Raw genomic sequence first — 19,279 nt, forward strand, 5'->3', positions numbered from 1 at the left:
TGAAATCATGGTCGGGGCCTGATCACGGGCGACAGTCCGTTTCGTGGCTGCTTCCCTTCATCAGCCCACCACACCTTCCTAATGAAGGGACAGTGCCCCAGCATTTTCTGTTTTTATCCCTCTTGAATGCCTCGACTGAACCTGCCTCCACCACACTCTCAGGCAGTGCATTCCAGATCCTCACCACTCGCTGCGTGAAAAGTTTTTCATTTTGCCATTGTTGCTTTTGGCAATTACCTTACTTCTGTGCTCTCTGGCTCTCCATCCTTCCACCTATGGGAACTGTTTCTCCCTATCTACTTCTGGCCAGACCCTTCATGACTTTAAAAGCCTCTATCAAATCTCCTTTCGAACTTCCCTTCTCCAAGGAAATTAGTCCCTGGAACCATTCTCATGAATTTTATCTGCACTCCTTCTAATGCCTTCACACCCTTCCTTACATGTGGCTCCCAAAACTGGGCACAATAACCCAGCTGCGACCAAACCAGTGTTTTATATAAGTTTAACATAACTTCCTTGCTTTTATACTCTCCATTCTTATTAATAAAGCCAAGGATGCTGTATGCTTTATTAATCACTTTCTCAACCTGTCCTGCCACCTTCAATGATTTATGCACATATAACCCCAGTTCCTCTGCTCTTGCACCCCTTTTATAATTGTCCCTCTGTGTTCTTTTGTCAAAATGCATAAATTCACACTTCTCTGCTTTCAATTTTATCTACCATTTGTCTGCTCATTCCACCATTCCATTTATGTCCTTTTGAGGCTCTACAATATCCTCCTCACAGTTCACAACGCTCCCAAGTTTTGTATCATCTACAGATTTTGAAATTGTGCTCTATATACCAAGCTCTAGGTCATTAGTATATATCAGAAGGAGCAGGGGTCCTAACACCAGTTCCTGGGGTAATTCCACTTTAAACCTTCCTCCAGGCCAAAAAACATTAACCACTACTCTCTGTTTCCTCTCACTCAACCAATTTCGTATCCGTGTTGTTACTGTCCCTTTTATTCCATGAGCTCTAACTTTGCTCACAAATCTGTTGTTTGGCACTTTATCAAATGCCTTTTGGAAGCACATCAACAGCATTAACTTCAACAACACTCTCTACACCACATCAAAAAATTCAAGCAATGAGTTAAACATAATTTGCCCTTAACAAAGCCATGCTGGCTTTCCTTAATTAACCCACATTTGCCCACGTGATTATTAATTATGTCCCCCCCACTGAGATTGAACTGACTGGCCTGTAGATACTGGGCTTATCTTTACACAATTTTTGAAAAAGGGTTTAACATTTTCAGTTCTCCTGTCCTCTGGCATCACCCCTGAGTCTAATGAAGACTGGAAAATTGTCAGCACCTCCATGATTTCCACTCTCACTTCCCTAAGTATCCTTGGATGCATCTTATCTGGTCCTGGTGCCTTATCAACCTTAAATACAGACAACCTATTCATCACCTCCTCCTTTTCAATTTTCAACCCTTCAAGTGTCTGAACTATCTCCTCTTTCACCATGACCTAGGCAGCATCTTCTTCCTTGGAAAAGACAGGTGCAGTGTATTCATTTAATACCTTAACCAAACCCCCTGCCTCCTGTAAATCCTCTTTTTGGTCCCTGTTCAGCACTCCTTTTACCACCCTTTTAATATTTATATGTTTATGGAAGACTTTTGGATTCCCTCTTATTTTAGCTGCCAGTCTCTTTTCATACTCTCTCTTTGCTTCTCTTATTTGTTTTCTCAATTCCCTCTGAACCTTCTATATTCAGCATGGTTTTCAATTGTATTATCCACCTGACATCCATCATAAGCATACTTTTTCTTCTTCATCTTAATTTCTACCTATTTTAACATCCATGGAACTTTGGATTTGTTTGCCCTACCTTTCCCCTTTATGCGAATGTACCTTGACTGTGCCTGAAATATCTCATCTTTAAAGGCTGCCCATTGTTCAGTTACAGCTTGCTTGTCAACTTTGATTCCAAGTTATCTGAATCAAATCCATTCTGACCACAATGAAGTTGGCTTTCCCCTGATTATTTATTCTCACTCTGGATTGTTCTTTGTCCTTTTCCATAGGCAACCTAAACGTTATTATAGAATGATCACTGTTCTATAAATGTTCTCCTACTAACACTTGATCCACTTGACCCACCTCATCCCAAGAACCAGGTCTAGCAGTGTCTCCTTTCTCGTTAGGCTGGAAAGATACTGCTGTCGAAAATTCTCCTGAACACACTCTTGGAACTCTTGCCCCCCCCTCCCACTTTTCTTTTTACACTATCCTGGTCTATATTCAGATAATTAAAATCCCCAGTTATAATACTCTGTAATATTTGCACTTTTCTGTACTTTCCTTGCAAATTTGTTCCACTACATCTTTCTCACTAGTTGAAGACCTATAGTTTTCCATAAGACCTTAAGACATAGGAGCAGAAATTAGGCCATTCGGCCCATCAAGTCTGCTCTGCCATTCAATCATGGCTGATAAGTTTCTCAACCCCATTCTCCCGCCTTCTCCCCATAACCTTTGATCCCCTTACCAATCAAGAACCTATCTATCTCGGTTTTAAATACACTCAATGACCTGGCCTCCACAGCCTTCTGTGGCAATGAATTCTATAGATTCACCACTCTCTGGCTAAAGAAGTTTTTCCTCATCTCTGTTCTAAAAGGTCTTCCCTTTACTCTGAGGCTGTGCCCTCGGGACCTAGTCTCTCCTACTAATGGCAACATCTTCCCCACATCCACTCTATCCAGGCCTTACAGTAATCTGTAAGTTTCAATCAGATCCCCCCTCATCCTTCTAAAATCCATCGAGTATAGACCCAGAGTCCTCAAATGTTCCTCATATGTTAAGCCTTTCATTCCTGGGATCGTTCTCGTGAACCTCCTCTGGACCCTCTCCAGAGCCAGATCTTCCTTCCTGAGATATGGGGCCCAAAATTGCTCACAATATTCTAAATGTGGTCTGACCGGAGCCTTAAAAAGCCTCAACAGCACATCCCTGCTTTTATATTCTACTCGTCTTGAAATAAATGCCAACGTTGCATTTGCCTTCCTAACTACTGACTCAACCTGCAAGTTAACCTTAAGAGAATCCTGGACTAGGACTCTTAAGTCCCTTTGCACTCCAAATTTCTGAATTCTCTCACCATTTAGAAAATAGTCTATGTCTCTATTCTTCCTACCAAAGTGCATGACCTCACACTTGCCCACGTTGTATTCCATCTGCCACTTCTTTGCCCATTCTCCTAACTTGTCCAAATCCTTCTGCAGCCTCCCCGCCTCCTCAATACAACCTGTCCCTCCACCTATCTTTGTATCATCTGCAAACTTAGCCAGGATGCCTTCAGTTCCTTCATCTAGATCATTAATGTATAAAGTGAAAAGTTGTGGTCCGAATGCTGACCCCTCCACTAGTCACCAGCCGCCATCCTGAGAAGGGCTCCCTTATGCCCACTCTCTGCCTCCTGCCAGACAGCCAATCTTCTATCCATGCTAGTACCTTGCCTCTAACACCAAGGGCTCTTATCTTACTGAGCAGCCTCCTGTGCGGCGCCTTGTCAAAGGCCTTCTGGAAGTCCATGAAGAAATGTAATTGCCACATTAGAACAGGTATCCAAAAGCTTCATCAGAGAGGTAGATTTTAAGTAGCGTCTTAAAGGAGAAATTGGAAAGCTTTGGATAAAGATAGGGATTAACTCCAGAGCTGGTAGCTTGGACAGCTGAAGACACAGTCACGAATGACAGAGTGATGAAAATCAGGGACATGCAAGAATCCAGAATTGGAGGAACATAACATTTTCAGAGAGTTGTGGGGCTGGAGGGGTTATATAGATAGGGAGGAGCAAGGTCACAAAAGGATTTGAAAACAAGAAAGAGAACCTTTTAATTGAGGCGTTGCCCGACAGTGAGTTAATGTAGGTCAGTGAGTGCAGGGGTTGATGATGATGTGGTTACAACATGAGAAACCCTTACCCAATCATAAACAGAACCTTCTACAGTTATATAATGAATAACCCTTGCGCATCTAAAGGAACATAGCTCTATATAGTTACACAGTGAGTGACCCTCACCCTGCTGAATATACCACTCATCCCTACACTTACATAGCAAACCACTCATGCTTTAATTCTTAACTCTCCACCTCACAGGGAACAACAACAATCCACTGATCAAATCCACATCCCTTGTACCTACAGGTGATGGAGGTCTAGAAGTGGGTTGGCTTTTCACCCTTTTTGCCTGTGAAAGACATGAACATGGGGTCATGAAAGAGAGATGAAAATATTTTTTGTATGAGTGAGTCATGGGAGCTGGGTGGTGAAATGGGTTACACACTATTATATCTGGGACCTAAATTCAAATTCAGCCCAAATTGATGGAAAAAAGTCTCCTCTCTCTGTTAACTCAAATATGTGGCTACCTTGCACAATCTGAATCGATGGGGCACCTGCTGACCTTGGAGCAGAATAAAGAGTTGCATTTATATAACGCCTTTCACAGTCTCAGCATGTCACAAAGCATATTACAACCAATTAAGGACTTTTGGAGTGTTGTCACTATTGTAATGTGGAGAGACAACATGGACCAACAAACAATAACAGTTCTGTCGAAGGGTCATGAGGACTCAAAACGTCAACTCTTTTCTTCTCCGCCGATGCTGCCAGACCTGCTGAGTTTTTCCAGGTAATTCTGTTTTTGTTTTGGATTTCCAGCATCCGCAGTTTTTTTGTTTTTAACAACAGCACAATACTGACCAGATCATCTGTTTTTAGATGTTGATTAAAAGGTTAATAAATATTGAACAGAACACTGGGAGAATTCTCCTACTCTCCTTCGAATAGTATCATGGGATTTTTTTTGTTTCACCTTGGAGGGTAGATGAGGCCTTCATTTAATGTCTCATCTCACCAAGACAAAGCAGCCGCTTGATTTGCATTCCATCCACCACCTTAAACATACACTCTGTTCACCAAAGCCACACAGTGGCAGCAGTGTGTACCATCTACAAGGTGCAGCAACTTACCAAGGCTCCTTCGACAGCATCTCCAAACCCACAACCTCTGCCACCCAGAAGGACCAGGGCAACAGATGCATGGGAACACCTGCAAGCTGCCCTCCAAGTCACACACCATCCTAACTTGGAACTACATCACTGCTCCTCCACCGTCTGTGGATCAAAATCCTGGAACTCCCTAACAGCACTGTGGGTGTACCTACACCACATGGGCTGCAGCAGTTCAAGAAAGTGGTTCACCATCACCTTCTCAAGGGCAGTTCGGGAGGAGTAATAAATGCTGGCCTAGCCAGCGAAGCCCACGTCCCATGAATAAATAAGTAATAATAAAAATTTGAGAGACGTCTCCTTCAACAGTGCTGTGCACCCTCAGTACTGCACTGGAGCATCAGTCAAGATTTTTGCACTCAAGTCTTTGGAGTGAAACTTAAATCCAGACCTCTCTGACTCAGAGGTGAAAGTGCTCCCACTGAGTCAAGGCTGACAAGGGAACATGATAGGTAGAAAGCTTTGGATGGTGCCCAAGTTGGACCAACATCTCTCACCTGAGAACAAGTTTCTCGAAGAAGCCACAAACAAAATAAATAATTATTGCTTTTATAATGGAAATATCATTAGATGGTTCCACACCCTCTGCCAAGAAGTAGTGTGTATCTATGGAAACCAATTACTGGAAGGTTGAGTGGTTCCCAGATGTGAAGCCATTATATATTTCAAGCAGTAAAACAGCACTGCATGACATCATCAGAATTTCTTCCAATTGGCCATGAAACAAGCTTGTTCGATAGCGACTCAAAGTGCATTTCACTCTCACCAGTAACCATAGAAACTGTGGATCAATGGCTCAGGTCAAGCTCATGAGTGATTAAATTTTCTGTATAAATATCCGGCCTTGACACTACAGAAAAACACAGGAGGGAAAGGAAGGTGCTTCAAAAGATACTATTTTTGGTTTCTGGCCTCTCTTCCTCTTCTCACAGTCCAATCTCATGCAGGAATCTGATTCTATAAGCACTGACGCCCTTCATTCCAAATTACCACTCTTCTAATCACCATGTGTAAGTCTAACAAGCTAATTTCCCATGGGGACCCTCCTAGCTGAGACCAATCTTAGCCCCAAGCAAAATGTACACAAACACACGTACATATACCCAACATGAGCCATTGAATAGTAACCAAGAAAGCTGCTCACTTCCATAGTCCAGGTACTTGAAAGCCAATTTAAGCTCAACCACATCATTCCAGGTAAGACCAGCTAACTTAGCACAGACTGAGTCATGATCATAGCTCCTTTCTGGGTTGCACATCCTAGCTGTCTCCTGGATAGTAAAATGACCATCAAAGTTATAGAAGAAACACACAACAAGAAATCCCCCTTACTTGCACAGTAGCAAATCACAAGTGGTTACTAACCTGCAGGATCGACAGAGAACAGAAGAAATGTTTTATCATGGTTGCACTACAGGAAAAAAATTGTAAAGTCACCAAATCAAAGACTAGTGTGGGACACATGGGTTCCGGTTTATGGGGCACTGGCTCCAGTACTGGGAAAAGTGGGGGTTGTACCATTGGGACTGTCTACACCTGAACCGGGCTGGGACCAGTGTTCTTGTGAACCACATAACTAAGGAAGTAGGGTTTCAAACAAAATTGTTGGGCAAGGGATCAAATGTGGAAAGATGTGGTATATCAAAGAGTGGAGACAAGGTAAGAGAGGAAAATAGTAATATGGAAAATGAGGGTCAGAGAATAGCAGGAAGGGACACAGAGAAAAAACCTAAGAATGCACAAAGAATCAAGACTAGATGTCACAAAGATAACAAAAAGTCTAAACTAAAGGCTCTATATCTGAGTGCACATGGCATTCATAACAAAGTAAACAAATTGACAGCACACGTTGAAGTAAATAAGTATGATATGATAGCCATTAAGGAGGCGTGGCTGCAAGATGACAAGATAGTTTCTTAGAGCAGCATGTTCTGGAACAAACAAGAGAGCAGCTATATTAGATTTGGTATTGTGTAACGTGACAGGATTAATTAATGACCTCAGAGTAAAGGCATCCCTAGGTAGCAGCAACCACAATATGATTGAATTTTACATCCAGTTTCAAAGGGAGAAGAGTAGGTCTAAGAATAGTATTTTGAACTTAAATAAGGGCAACTATGTGGGCATGAAAGCCGAGCTAGCTGAAGTGAACTGGGATACTAGGCTAGGGGATAAATCAATAGAAAAGCATTGCAGACATTTAAGGAGATATTTCAGAATACTCAGAATAAGTATATAAATACTATAAAGAAAATTTCTAAAGGAAGGACCCATCATGGGTGGTTAACTAAAGAAGTTAGGGTAAGTATCAGATTTGAAGAAAAAGCATATAACTGTGCAAGGATGAGTGGCAGGTCAGATGATTGGTCAGAATATAAAGAACAACAGACAATGACTAAAAGGTTAATCAGGAGAAAGAAATGAGAGGAAACTAGCTAGAAATGTAAAACAGATGGCAAGAGTTTCTACAAGTCTTTAAAAGGAAAAGAGTAGGTAAAGTGAGTGCTGATCCTCCAGAGAGTGAGGATGGGGATAATAGTAGATAATAAGGAAATGGCGGATGAAATGAACAAATGTTTTCCTTCTGTGTTCATTATAGAGGATATAAAAATATTGAAGTAATAGCTGTAAATCAGGAGGTAGAGGAGAGAGAGGAACTTGGGCCGGAATTTCACGGCCTCATCGCAGCCGGGACGGGGCCATAAAATGGAGCAAGCCATTCTAATCTCCATTGATTTCGGCAGGAACGTAAAATCTCACTGCTATAAAATTCTGCCGTAGGGAAGCGGTACTGAAGAATCTGATGGCGCTCTAGACTGACAAGCTTCTGGGTCCAGATGGACTTCATCCTAGGGTCTTAAAAGAGGTAGCTAATGAGGTAGTAGATGCATTGGTGTTAATTTTCCAAAATTCCCTGGATTCTGGAAAGGTTCCATCAGACTATAAAGTAGCAAATATAACCCCTCTGTTCTTGAAGGGAGGGAGGCAGAAAACAGGAAACTATAGGCCAGTTAGCTTGATGTTTGTCATGGAGAAGATGTTAGAGTTGATCATTAAAGAGATTAGATGGGCATTTAGAAAAGCTCAAGGTAATTGGGAAGAGTCAGCATGGTTTTATGAAAAGGAAATCATGTTTAACCAATTTATTAGAGTTCTTTGAAGGAATAACATGTGCAGTGAATAGAGGGGAGCCTGTGGACGTACTGTACTTGGATTTCCAGAAAGCATTTGATAAAGTGCCACATCAAAGATTATTGTGGAAAATAAAATTTATAGTGTAGGGTGTAACATATTACCCAGGATAGAAAATTGGCTAGCTGGCAGAAAACAGAGAGCATGCATAAATGGGTCCTTTTTGGATTGGCACGATATGAGGAGTGGAGTCCCGCAGGGGTCCTTGCTGGGGTCTCAACATTTTAGAATTTACATCAATGACTTAGATGAGGAGAGTGAAGGCATGGTAGCTAAATTTGCAGATGACACAATGATAGGTAAGAAAGTATGTTGTGAAGAAGACATAAGGAGTTTGCAGACAAATATAGACCAATTTGATTGAATTTTTCGAAGGGGTGACCAGGTATGTAGATGAGAGCAATGCATTTGACGTAGTCTATTTGGACTTAAGCAAGGCTTTTGATAAGGTCCCACATGGGAGACTGATAACGAAGGTAAGAGCCCATGGGTTCAAAGGCAATTTGGAAAATTGGATCCAGAATTGGCAGAGTGGCAGGACACACAGGGTGATGGTCGAGGGGTGTTTTTGTGACTGGATGCCTGTGTCCAGTGGGGTTCCACAGGAATCAGTGTTGGGTCCCTTGCTGTTTGTGGTATATATAAAGGATTTAGACTTGAATGTAGGAGAATTGATCAGTAAGTTCACGGATGACAGGAAAATTGGTGGGGTGGTAAATAGTGAGGAAGAGAGCCTTAGATTACAGGAGGATATAGATGGGCTGGTCAGATGGACTGATCGGTGGCCAATAGAATTTAATACGGATAAGTAAGTGTGAGGTGATGGACTTGGGTAGAACAAACAAGGCACGGGAATACACGATGAAAGGTAGGGCCCTGGGAAGTACCAAGGATCAGTGGGACCTTGATGTACATGTCCACCGGTCCCTTAAGGTAGCGGGACAGGTAGATAAGGTGGTTAAGAAGGAATATGGGATACTTGCCTTTATTAGCCGAGGCATAGAATATAAGAGCAGGGAGGTTATGCTGGAATTGTATAAAATGCTGGTTAGGCCACAGATAGAGTATTGTGTGCAGTTCTGGAATCTGCATTATAGGAAGGATGTGATTGTACTAGAGAGAATGCAGAGGAGATTTACCAGGATGTTGCCTGGGCTGGAGAGTTTTAGTTATGAGGAGAGTTTGTATAGTCTGGGGTTATTTTCCTTGGAGAAGAGGAGATTGAGGGGGGACGTATTTGAGGTGTATAAAATTATGAGGGTCATAGATAGGATAGACAGGAAGGAACTTTTTCCCTTTGGTGGAGGGATCAATAACCAGGGGGCATAGATTTAAGGTAAGGGGCAGGAGATTTAGAGGGGATGTGAGGAAGAATTTTTTTCACCCAGAGGGTAGTGGGAATCTGGAACTCACTGTCTGAAAGGGTGGTAGAGGCAAATAGCCTCATAACTTTTAAGAAGTATTTGGATATGCACTTGCGATGCCATGGCATACAAGGCTATGGGCCTAGTGCTGGAAAATGGGATTAGAATAGCCAGGTACTTGTTTGACCAGTGCAGACTCGATGGGCTGAAGGGCCTTTTTCTGTGCTGTAGACCTCTGTGACTTTAAATTGAGTGAGTGGGCAAAAATCTGGCAGATGGAGAATAATGTGGGAAATGTGAAGTTGTTCACTTTGGCAGGAAGAATAAAAAAGCAGAGTATTACTTAAATGGAAAATGACTGCAGATTCCAAGCTGCAGAGGGATCCAGGTGTTCTAGTATATGAGTCACAAAAAGTTAGTATGAAGGTACAGCAAGTAATCAAGAAGGCTAATGGAATGCTATCCTTTAATATGAGAGGAATTGAACATAAAAGTAAGGATAAAAACAAAAACAAAAAAACTGCGGATGCTGGAAATCCAGAACAAAAACAGAATTACCTGGAAAAACTCAGCAGGTCTGGCAGCATCGGCGGAGAAGAAAAGAGTTGACGTTTCGAGTCCTCATGACCCTTCGACAGTTCTGTCGGAGCTGCCTCAGGGAGATTGAAGTGCTTTTTGAAAAAATTAATAAAGAGCAGAAAAATTCAATGAAACATGTCCCCTCATGTGACTGTCACATGAGATGGGACATGTTTTTAAGTTCAAGTGAAACTTTTTATTTAATTTGTAATAGCTTTAGGACACCTCGTCCGGCTCATGGATTAGGTTTTCTGAAAAACGTAAAGGCCGCTTGGCCTTATCAACTGCCCACCAAACGTAAGGCTGGACGGGCAGTGTTAAATTCAGGTTAATTACCTGGTTAACAGTTTTAATAGGCCTTTATCAGCAGGCATGCAGCCAACTCTGGCGCATGCCCACCGAACAAAATATCATGCGACTTCGCAATGACATAATCGGGCGTCATTTTACATTCCGGCGTGTCAGGCGCGCACCCGCATGCTGAATGTAAAATTCCATCCAAGGGTTTTTTTAATTCTTTCAATAGGATGTGGGCATCGCTGGCAAGGAATTATTGTTGTTCCCTGTGGGGTAAAGGGTTCAGAATTAAAGCATCAGTGGCTTGTTGCTTGGACTTATGGAATAGTGATATATTCAGCAGGGTGAGGGTTACTCACTGTGTAACTGTATAGAGCTATATTTCTTGAGCAGTGCAAGGGTTATTCATTATGTAATTGCAGGAGGTCCTGTTTATGATTGGGTGAGAGTTACTCATATTGCAACCACATCATCCATCCCTGCACTCACTGACCTACATTCGTTCCCTGTCCAGCAACGCCTCAATTAAAAGATTCTTTTTCTTGTTTTCAAATCCTTTCATGACCTTGCCCTCTCTGTAACCCCCTCCAGCCCCACAACCCTGTGCTTTTCCAATTCTGTCCATCCCTAAAGGTTACAACTGAGTGGCTTGCTGGGTCATTTCAGAGGGCAGTTAAAAGTCAACCACATTGCTGTGGGTCTGGAGCCACACATTGTCCGGACAGGTAAGGGTGGCAGATTTCCTTCCCTAAAGGACATTAGTGAATCAGATGGGTTTTTACAATTGATGATAGTTTCATGGTCACTATTACTGAGTCTAGCTGTTAGATACAGTTTTTTTAAATTCATTGAATTTAAATTTACCATCTACCTTGGTGGGATTTGAACACATATCCCCAGAGCATGAACTTGGGCCTCTGGATATCAAGTCCAGTGACATTCACACTACACCACTATCTCCCCGCAAATGGGCTAAAATAAGGCAGGTGCTTGCATAAGAATTGCCAGACAAATACAGATTTAGTTTGCCTTCTACCATCTTTGGTAGTCACATGACACAATGGTAATGGGGTTTGTTGGTTAACTGTAGCAATTAACTTCTATCAGTTAGTCTACAACAGACCTAGACATAACACAAGGAAAACAGAATTACCTGGAAAATCTCAGCAGGTCTGGCAGCATCGGTGGAGAAGAAAAGATTTGATATTTCGAGTCCTCATGACCCTTCAACAGAACTAGGTGAATCCAAGGAAGGGGTGAAATATAAGCTGGTTTAAGGTGTGTGTGTGTGTGTGTGTGTATGTGTGTGTGTGTGGTGGGGGTGGGGGGGGGCGGGTGGAGAGAAGTGAAGGGGAGGGTGTGGTTGTAGGGACAAGCAAGCAGTGATAGAAGCAGATAATCAAAAGATGTCACAGACAACAGAACAAAAGAACACATAGGTGTTGAAGTTGGTGATATATATCTAAACTAATGTGCTAATTAAGAATGGATGGTAGGGCACTCAAGGTATAGCTCTAGTGGGGGTGGGGGGAGCATAAAAGATTTTAAAATATTTTAAAATAATGGAAACAGGTGGGAAAAGAAAAATCTATATAATTTATTGGAAAAAACAAAGAGTTGACATTAAAACAAAAGGTTTTAAATATTTTTAAATCTTTTATGCTCCCCCCACCCCCACTAGAGCTATACCTTGAGTACCCTACCATCCATTCTTAATTAGCACATTCGTTTAGATATATATCACCAACTTCAAAACCTATGTGTTCTTTTGTTCTGTTGTCTGTGACATCTTTTGATTATCTGCTCCTATCACTGCTTGCTTGTCCCTACAACCACAACCCCCTCTCCACTTCTCACCCCCAACCCAACTCCCACCTCCCCCCCCCCCAACACACACACACACACACACACACACACCTTAAACCAGCTTATATTTCACCCCTTCCTTGGATTCACCTAGTTCTGTTGAAGGGTCATGAAGACTCGAAACGTCAACTCTTTTCTTCTCCAGATGCTGCCAGACCTGCTGAGCTTTTCCAGGTAATTCTGCTTTTGTTTTGGATTTCCAGCATCCGCAGTTTTTTTTTTATGACACAAGGAAAGCCTCACTGTGGAGAACTTTGGAGAAAACAACATCAAAACAAGAATTGCCATGTGGATTATGATAGAAAATGTCACTGAGTATTGGGTAATGTCATGGCTCATGGACTGGACAATTCCCTCACTGGGGCTAGTTAGAAAAGGATATTTATCAGAACCAATATCTCATCAGACAGAAATAACAGGGCACAGGATAGATGAGAATAACAGAACAGAACAATAAGGCCCCCATTGCCTCACAATCCCAAAACCAAGCCGCCCAACTGTATTACAGTCCTAACACCACCCCACTGTATTACAGTGTGTGGGGGGTGGTGGGGTGGGGGGTGGTGTGGAGGTGATACGAAGCAGGGGATGTGTGACACAATGTGAGGAGGTGTGACAACATGTGGAGGTTGAGACAGTATGAAGAGAGGAAAGACACAATGGTATACAGCCCAAATACCACGGCACACACCACTTAACAGCCACAACGCCCCATCCTACACTTTATCACCACTCTCAACATAATTATCACTCTTCCCCATAACGTGTCACCCCTCTCCTCACAGTATCTCACCCGTCTCCATACTGTATCAACCCCCACGTTATCACACCCCCTTACACTGTATCGCACCCCCCGCAACACATCTAATCACACTGCGCCCCCCCACACACTGTATCACACTTCCCCACAGAGCATCACACCACCCCTCACCATAACACAACACCCCCACACTGTATCATCCCTCTGCAAACTGTATTTTCCTTCCCCACCATATCAGAACTCTACACACACGCATGCGTGCAACACACACACATGCACACGGACAAACACAGTCTCACGCCCTACCGCTGTCACGCCACCCCCATACCATACAGTACAAGAGCCACAGTAGCTTAGTGCAGCTGTCAGCAACTGAATTGTATCAAGCCGCTGGATTAAAATCCTGGAAATCCCTTCCCAGCAGCCTGTGGGTGTACCTACACCACAGGGACTGCAGCGGTTCAAGAAGGCAGCTCACCACCACCTTCTCAAGGGCAATTGGGGATGGGCAATAAATGCTGGCTTAGCCATCGACATCCACATCCCATGAATGAATTAAAAAAATGTAGTTCCCCACCTGCAAAATATTGCTTGGAGTCTCAGTGTGAAAGGAGAGTCGAGTGCTAAAGGTTTAGTCCTCTCTACTGCAGGATAGGCTGAGCATAGTTGATTCTGAAGTGACAAAGGGGTTAACACCAAACATTTGTAGGAAGCATTCAGTGTGAGAATGAAGCCTCAATCCCGTGAGCCTATAATGTATTTTTCATGCTCTGTGGGCATTGTTGGTTTCTTTTTCCTCAATTGTCTGCTGACAAATAAACACTCCTCTTCCTGTAAACATGGTTCCCTGCTTGGCTCCCCTGAAAGCTAGACTTAAAGTTCCTTTGCGCCTAATTGTTAAAACATACAACTGGTGTCTGCCAAAGAACTGGCGCTTGCATGAATCTTCACAGGCGCGACTGAAGACTCCTGGCGACCCCCACCCTTTGACCCCACTGCCAGCAGACAGCCCTATTGGAGGTTGGCAGTGACCAACACTTTCAGCATAGTTCTCCTTCCGCTACTCGGGTGACTGCGTGGACTGTGATAACCACAGGCTGCAATAATATTTAAAGAAATGCATGAATCCCAGCCAACATGTCCAGGGCAGACATTGGCCTATTCTTGAGGCTGCCAAGTCATCATCATGTGCTTGCTGCTGGCATTAAATCAGGATATCATATAGCACAGTGGAGGCTTTGCGACCCATCCTGCTATTGCCAGCTCTTTGAAAAAGCCACAAAATTAGTCTCTTTCCCTGTAGCTCTGCAAATTTCTCTTTTTTAAGTAGAGATCCAATTGCCTTTTGAAAGTTACTACTGAATCTGTTTCCTTCACCCTCTCGGGCAATACATTCCAGACCACAACAACATGTTGCATGAAACAAAATTGCTCTTCATCTACCCACTGGGCTTTTTCCAATTGTCTTAAATCTGTGTCGTCTGATTTCCGACTCTTCTGCCAGTGGAAGCCCTCCTTATTCTATAAAAAGCCCTTATAATTTTGAACATCTCTGTTAAATCACCCCTTAGCCTTCTCTGTTCTAAGGAGAACAATCCTATCATCTCTAGTCTTGCCATACAACTGAAACTCCCCATTCCAGGTGCCATTCTAGTAATCTCCTATGCACACTCTCCAAGACCTTGAAGTCCTTTCTAATGTGTGGTTCCCAGAATTGAACACAATACTCTAGATTGTGCAGAGGAGTTAGTTTGTATTTTAAGCTGAGGGCTACAACCTCTTGCCTGAGGGCCACACCCAGGAGTACCACCCCATGGAATGATGGGATACCAACAAGTCCCTGCAATTTCAGCTTCAATCAAGTTACTTTGGGTTATTCCCACAGCTGAAGACTTCCCTGCAGCAATACAAAGAAAATATCCAATGACAGGACCAACTACTCTAGTTAAACACTTTAATTGTTCGTTACATTGGAAACAGGCATAATTTGCCCACCAACAGTATTCATGTATCAAGGTACCATGTCGTGTTATCAGTGTTCCCACCTGGTGCCAGGTTCAAAAAGCAGATGATAGTGGACAGGCCCAGGAGAACAGACTTGACTATTTGACTTCTGGATCTGCATCACTACTGATAAAAATTAATTGAAAGTCTTAATATCTGCAGATCAACATGGAACCAAGAGGGAGGGAGGGCGCAAAGTGTAGGGGTGGTGTTGGAGGAAAATAAAAAGACTTGTCCTCCAAACATTTTTGTTCTGGCCCCTGTGATTGTCTAGTTTCTGTGATTAATGCATCTTCAAACACTGAACATTGATGGTGTTTTAAAAGTTGTCTCATTTCTTTGCTGGGAAGTCAGTAACAAGAGATTCTGGTGGGCTGGCTCCTTCCCGTCTAACTTAAAGTGAGAAACTCAAAAATCAAAAGACACAATACTTTGAAATCAAGCATTTTTGGATATCTTGATATGTGAACTTGCACTATATAAACGCAAGCTTTTTTATGCAATATGGAACTGAATCATATCTATAAAGAATCCCATTCAATTTTTCATCCAAAATTAGAAAACTCTTCCCTAAGTGATTTTTTAAATCCAATATGTCATCCGCTGCTCCTTGCTTGATTTTCCTGTATTCAGTCTGCCCTACAGCAGTTTCCCAGCTTTCACCCCCAGTCTTTTGTTGGACTCATAGCCTTGGAAGTGCTGGACTTGAAAAGGAAGGAACAAGTCAACCCACTCTGTCATTCCTAATCTCCAGCCGGTGATTCCGTTTGGAAAGCTGTTGAGGGTGAATATTAGGAGAGGACATAATAGGGCTCAGCTGCGATTACCTTCTTTTAGGAACAGTTTGCTGAGACTCGATGTGTTACACATGTGAATAATAGTCAAGTGAAGAGTGGAAGGAGGGACCAGCACCTGTGCAGCTCATCTCACAATGTGAGCCATGGGCTCCAGGAAAGAAGTGACAGGAAAGGGAAACATGATTGCATTTAACTAGCCAGTCAGAAAGGTAGAGAAATAGAGGGTGATCCCATGGAAAAGATCCAGTTAACCACATGACTAAGAGAAGCCATCATGCTATATCACTAACAATTATTCACTTCAGTAAAGGGCTACATACTGCAGGGTTTGGCCATATTTAGCTTCTTTTGAACAGTAAAGAGAGGTTATACTTCTACAGAAGTAGAATGTGAGTGGACTGACAGTGGAGTGAGAGAACAGTCACAACCCCTGTACTGTAAGTAGTTAGGCTGAGATTCCACTTCAAAATGTAGTCCTGTCATTTTTCCTCTCTCTCATCATCGCAATCACTTTGTCTTTAGTGCACTTTACCCTTAAATTGGATTACTCTGCCAAAAGAAGGTGTCTTATTCTCTCAGAGTGCTGCTTCTCCTGTGGGAACTCTGGTCTTTACCTCACACTACTGTTTACCGTGAGATGGATAGATTAGCAGTGGATTTCTATTTCATCCCATTCATGCCAAAAGACAAGGGCTCCCTGTAACAAAAGACATGAGCTCACCTTCCTGTTATTCAAATCACCCCATATTCCATCAATAGAAATAATCCAGGCAGTTTCACCTCTCCCTGCTTCATCTTCATATTCTTTATGAGTCCACTCTCGCCCATGCTCTAATATTTAACGGAACTGGGATGTAAATTCTTGGGAGGTCCATAACCTGAGCACTATCACAGGATAGTGACTCCTTCCATGAAAAGAATAGGGTGAGAAAACTGAGCTCTTGAACCATGACAAGTCCATTGCTTGTCCTATCATTGCTTCTTTTTGCCTTGCACCATTATAATTTTTGTTGTTTGATCACTACTCTCTTCCACTCTTTCCTTGCCACACCCCCATCCCCTTTTATCTGGCTCTGTACTTGCTTAAAAACCATTAATCTCAAACATTTCTAGTTCTGATGAAAGGTCATCGACCCAAAGCATTAACTCTATTTCTCTCTCCAGAGATGCTGCTGGACCTGCTAAGCTTCTGCAGCATTCTCTGGATTTAAGCTAGGTGAGTCACCTATTGAGTAATCATGAAGCATCAGATGCAGCAAGGATGGGGCAGCCTTCCCTATTCTTCACCTTTCCAGGCTCCAGAGGGCCTGTCTCTAAGAATTGGACAAAACGTTGCTAAATTTTAAATTCATCAAGCAAGATGAGGACAGTAGCACCCCAGCACTTCAGGCTACAAACAACCCAGATCAGTCCTAGAGCTTCATGCAATTCATTAGTAAACAGTAAATAAGCAGAGTTAAGATTTTACACACCGCTTTTGCGATTATCATTTCAGAGCCATTAAGCCAGTAAGCTACACCCTCACTCTATTAACTGTTCCATGCTGTTACATTTTGGATCTTTCTAACCTTCATACTCTGGATTATTTTGGGTCAAACTTGGATCCTGGAACCCTGGTAGGTTTGCCTGGAATCTGGTATAAGGTTAACCCTTAGAGATCGGCTGTTTTTAACCTTTTACACTTGTAAGGAACTAAGACCTCATCCTGTATATTCTTTTTTATAAAATATATAGAGATGTGCTCATTGCTATCTCTAAAAATTTTAAAATGGTCAAAGACCCAAAAATGGTTGAATTTATTTCTGTCTGTTACCCTCGAACAAAAGGAGTGACCTGGCTGTATCGGTGAAACTCACACCTCATTAGCTCTGAAGTGCCACTAACAACTCCCCGTGGCTGCACAAACCAAATTCAAAGAGAGCTATACAAAGGCCATCTGCATTTCATAACCTAGGCTGGCTAACAGGAATCTGCTCATCTGCGAAGACAAAGGGTCCTGCAATCTTCCTTTCAATTCTTAATTGTTGAGAGATTCAACAATCTCAGGGACCCAGATGAGGGATACACATCTTTTGTCAAGGGCATTGCGAAGAGGTGGGAGTCATGTGACATGGACCTCTGGTTTGTGGAGCCAGTAATTTTGCTTTGCTGTACTGCACAGTCTCAGTCTGTCATTTTACATCCAACTAGCAGCATCACAGTCAAGGAGCTCTGGCCCAGGTGGGACACCTGGCCCCATATACACTGCTTCTGCTCTGAAACTCTGTACCATCACCTAAAAGAGTGATTCATCTCTGCATGCCTAACTCATCATGTGAATTTAACATCACTGGAAAAATAGAGTAACCAACATCGGTTTTCAGCCTGCCGACCTCAAGTGAAGGAATGCCTCATTGGACTTTGATTCTGGACTCAGAAACCCATGTGAAACAACATTTATTTTCTCTGTAGTCTCTGCACTGTAAATCTTTCTTTCCTCTATCCCTCTTTTACTGTATGAATGCAAAAGAAACAACATTGCGATCCTCCCCCGACATTTTCATTTTGACTTCATCCTAACTCAAGTTTGCTGTGAGGTTATTAATTGAAATTGGATCACACCAAAACTGAGGATTTGGGAAATACACCACTGCTTATAAAGGGGGAAGCAAATCAAAAACATCTTTCCATTTATGGACGGGTGGTGAGAGAAGAGATTAGTGCTGTTCAAATTAACCCCCCTCCTCTCCGTAACACATTGTTCCTGGAGGTTCTGGCAATCACCCACTGAAGCAATGGCTGGAGATTGGGAGAACTTCTGTACTCTTCATCCTTATGATTAAAATGCTAAATTAATTTATTAAACAAACAATGGACATGAAAATAAGTTCAACACTCTTTTTGTTGGGGGGGTGTTCAGGGTTATGGATAATGCTAGCCAGGCCAGTATCTAAAGCTGATCCCTAGTTGCCCTTAAAAAGGTATCGGTGAGCCTTCTTGAACAGCTACAGTCCATGTGGTGAAGGTACATGCACATTGCTGTTAAGTAAGGAGTTCCAGGATTTGACCAGGCAATGGTGAAGGAATGGCAGGGATAAATGTCTAAGTCAGGATAGCATGTGGCTTGGACAGGCACTTGGACATGAAAATGCTGCATGTACCTGTTGCTCTTGGCCTTCTAGATGGTGGAGGCCAAAAATCCGGAAGATACTTTTGAGGAAATTTGGTAAATTGCTGCAAAGCATACTATAGATAGTGCACATTGCAGGTGCGAAACACAGGCGGTGGAGAGAATGGATGTTTACCCACAGTAAAGTTATAATAGTTATAAATTTACAGTAGAAAATTTTTTGTAACTTCAAGTAG

General features: G+C 42.6%; 1 protein-coding gene across 2 annotated transcripts in view; it reads right to left on the minus strand.

Annotated features, from left to right (window-relative positions):
* Positions 1-19,279, minus strand: part of sept5a (septin 5a) — a 112,535-nt gene that overhangs the window by 60,296 nt on the left and 32,960 nt on the right. The window lies entirely within an intron of this gene.

The sequence above is a fragment of the Carcharodon carcharias genome, chromosome 13 (assembly GCF_017639515.1).
Source record: "Carcharodon carcharias isolate sCarCar2 chromosome 13, sCarCar2.pri, whole genome shotgun sequence".
NCBI classification, from domain to species: Eukaryota; Metazoa; Chordata; class Chondrichthyes; order Lamniformes; family Lamnidae; genus Carcharodon; species Carcharodon carcharias.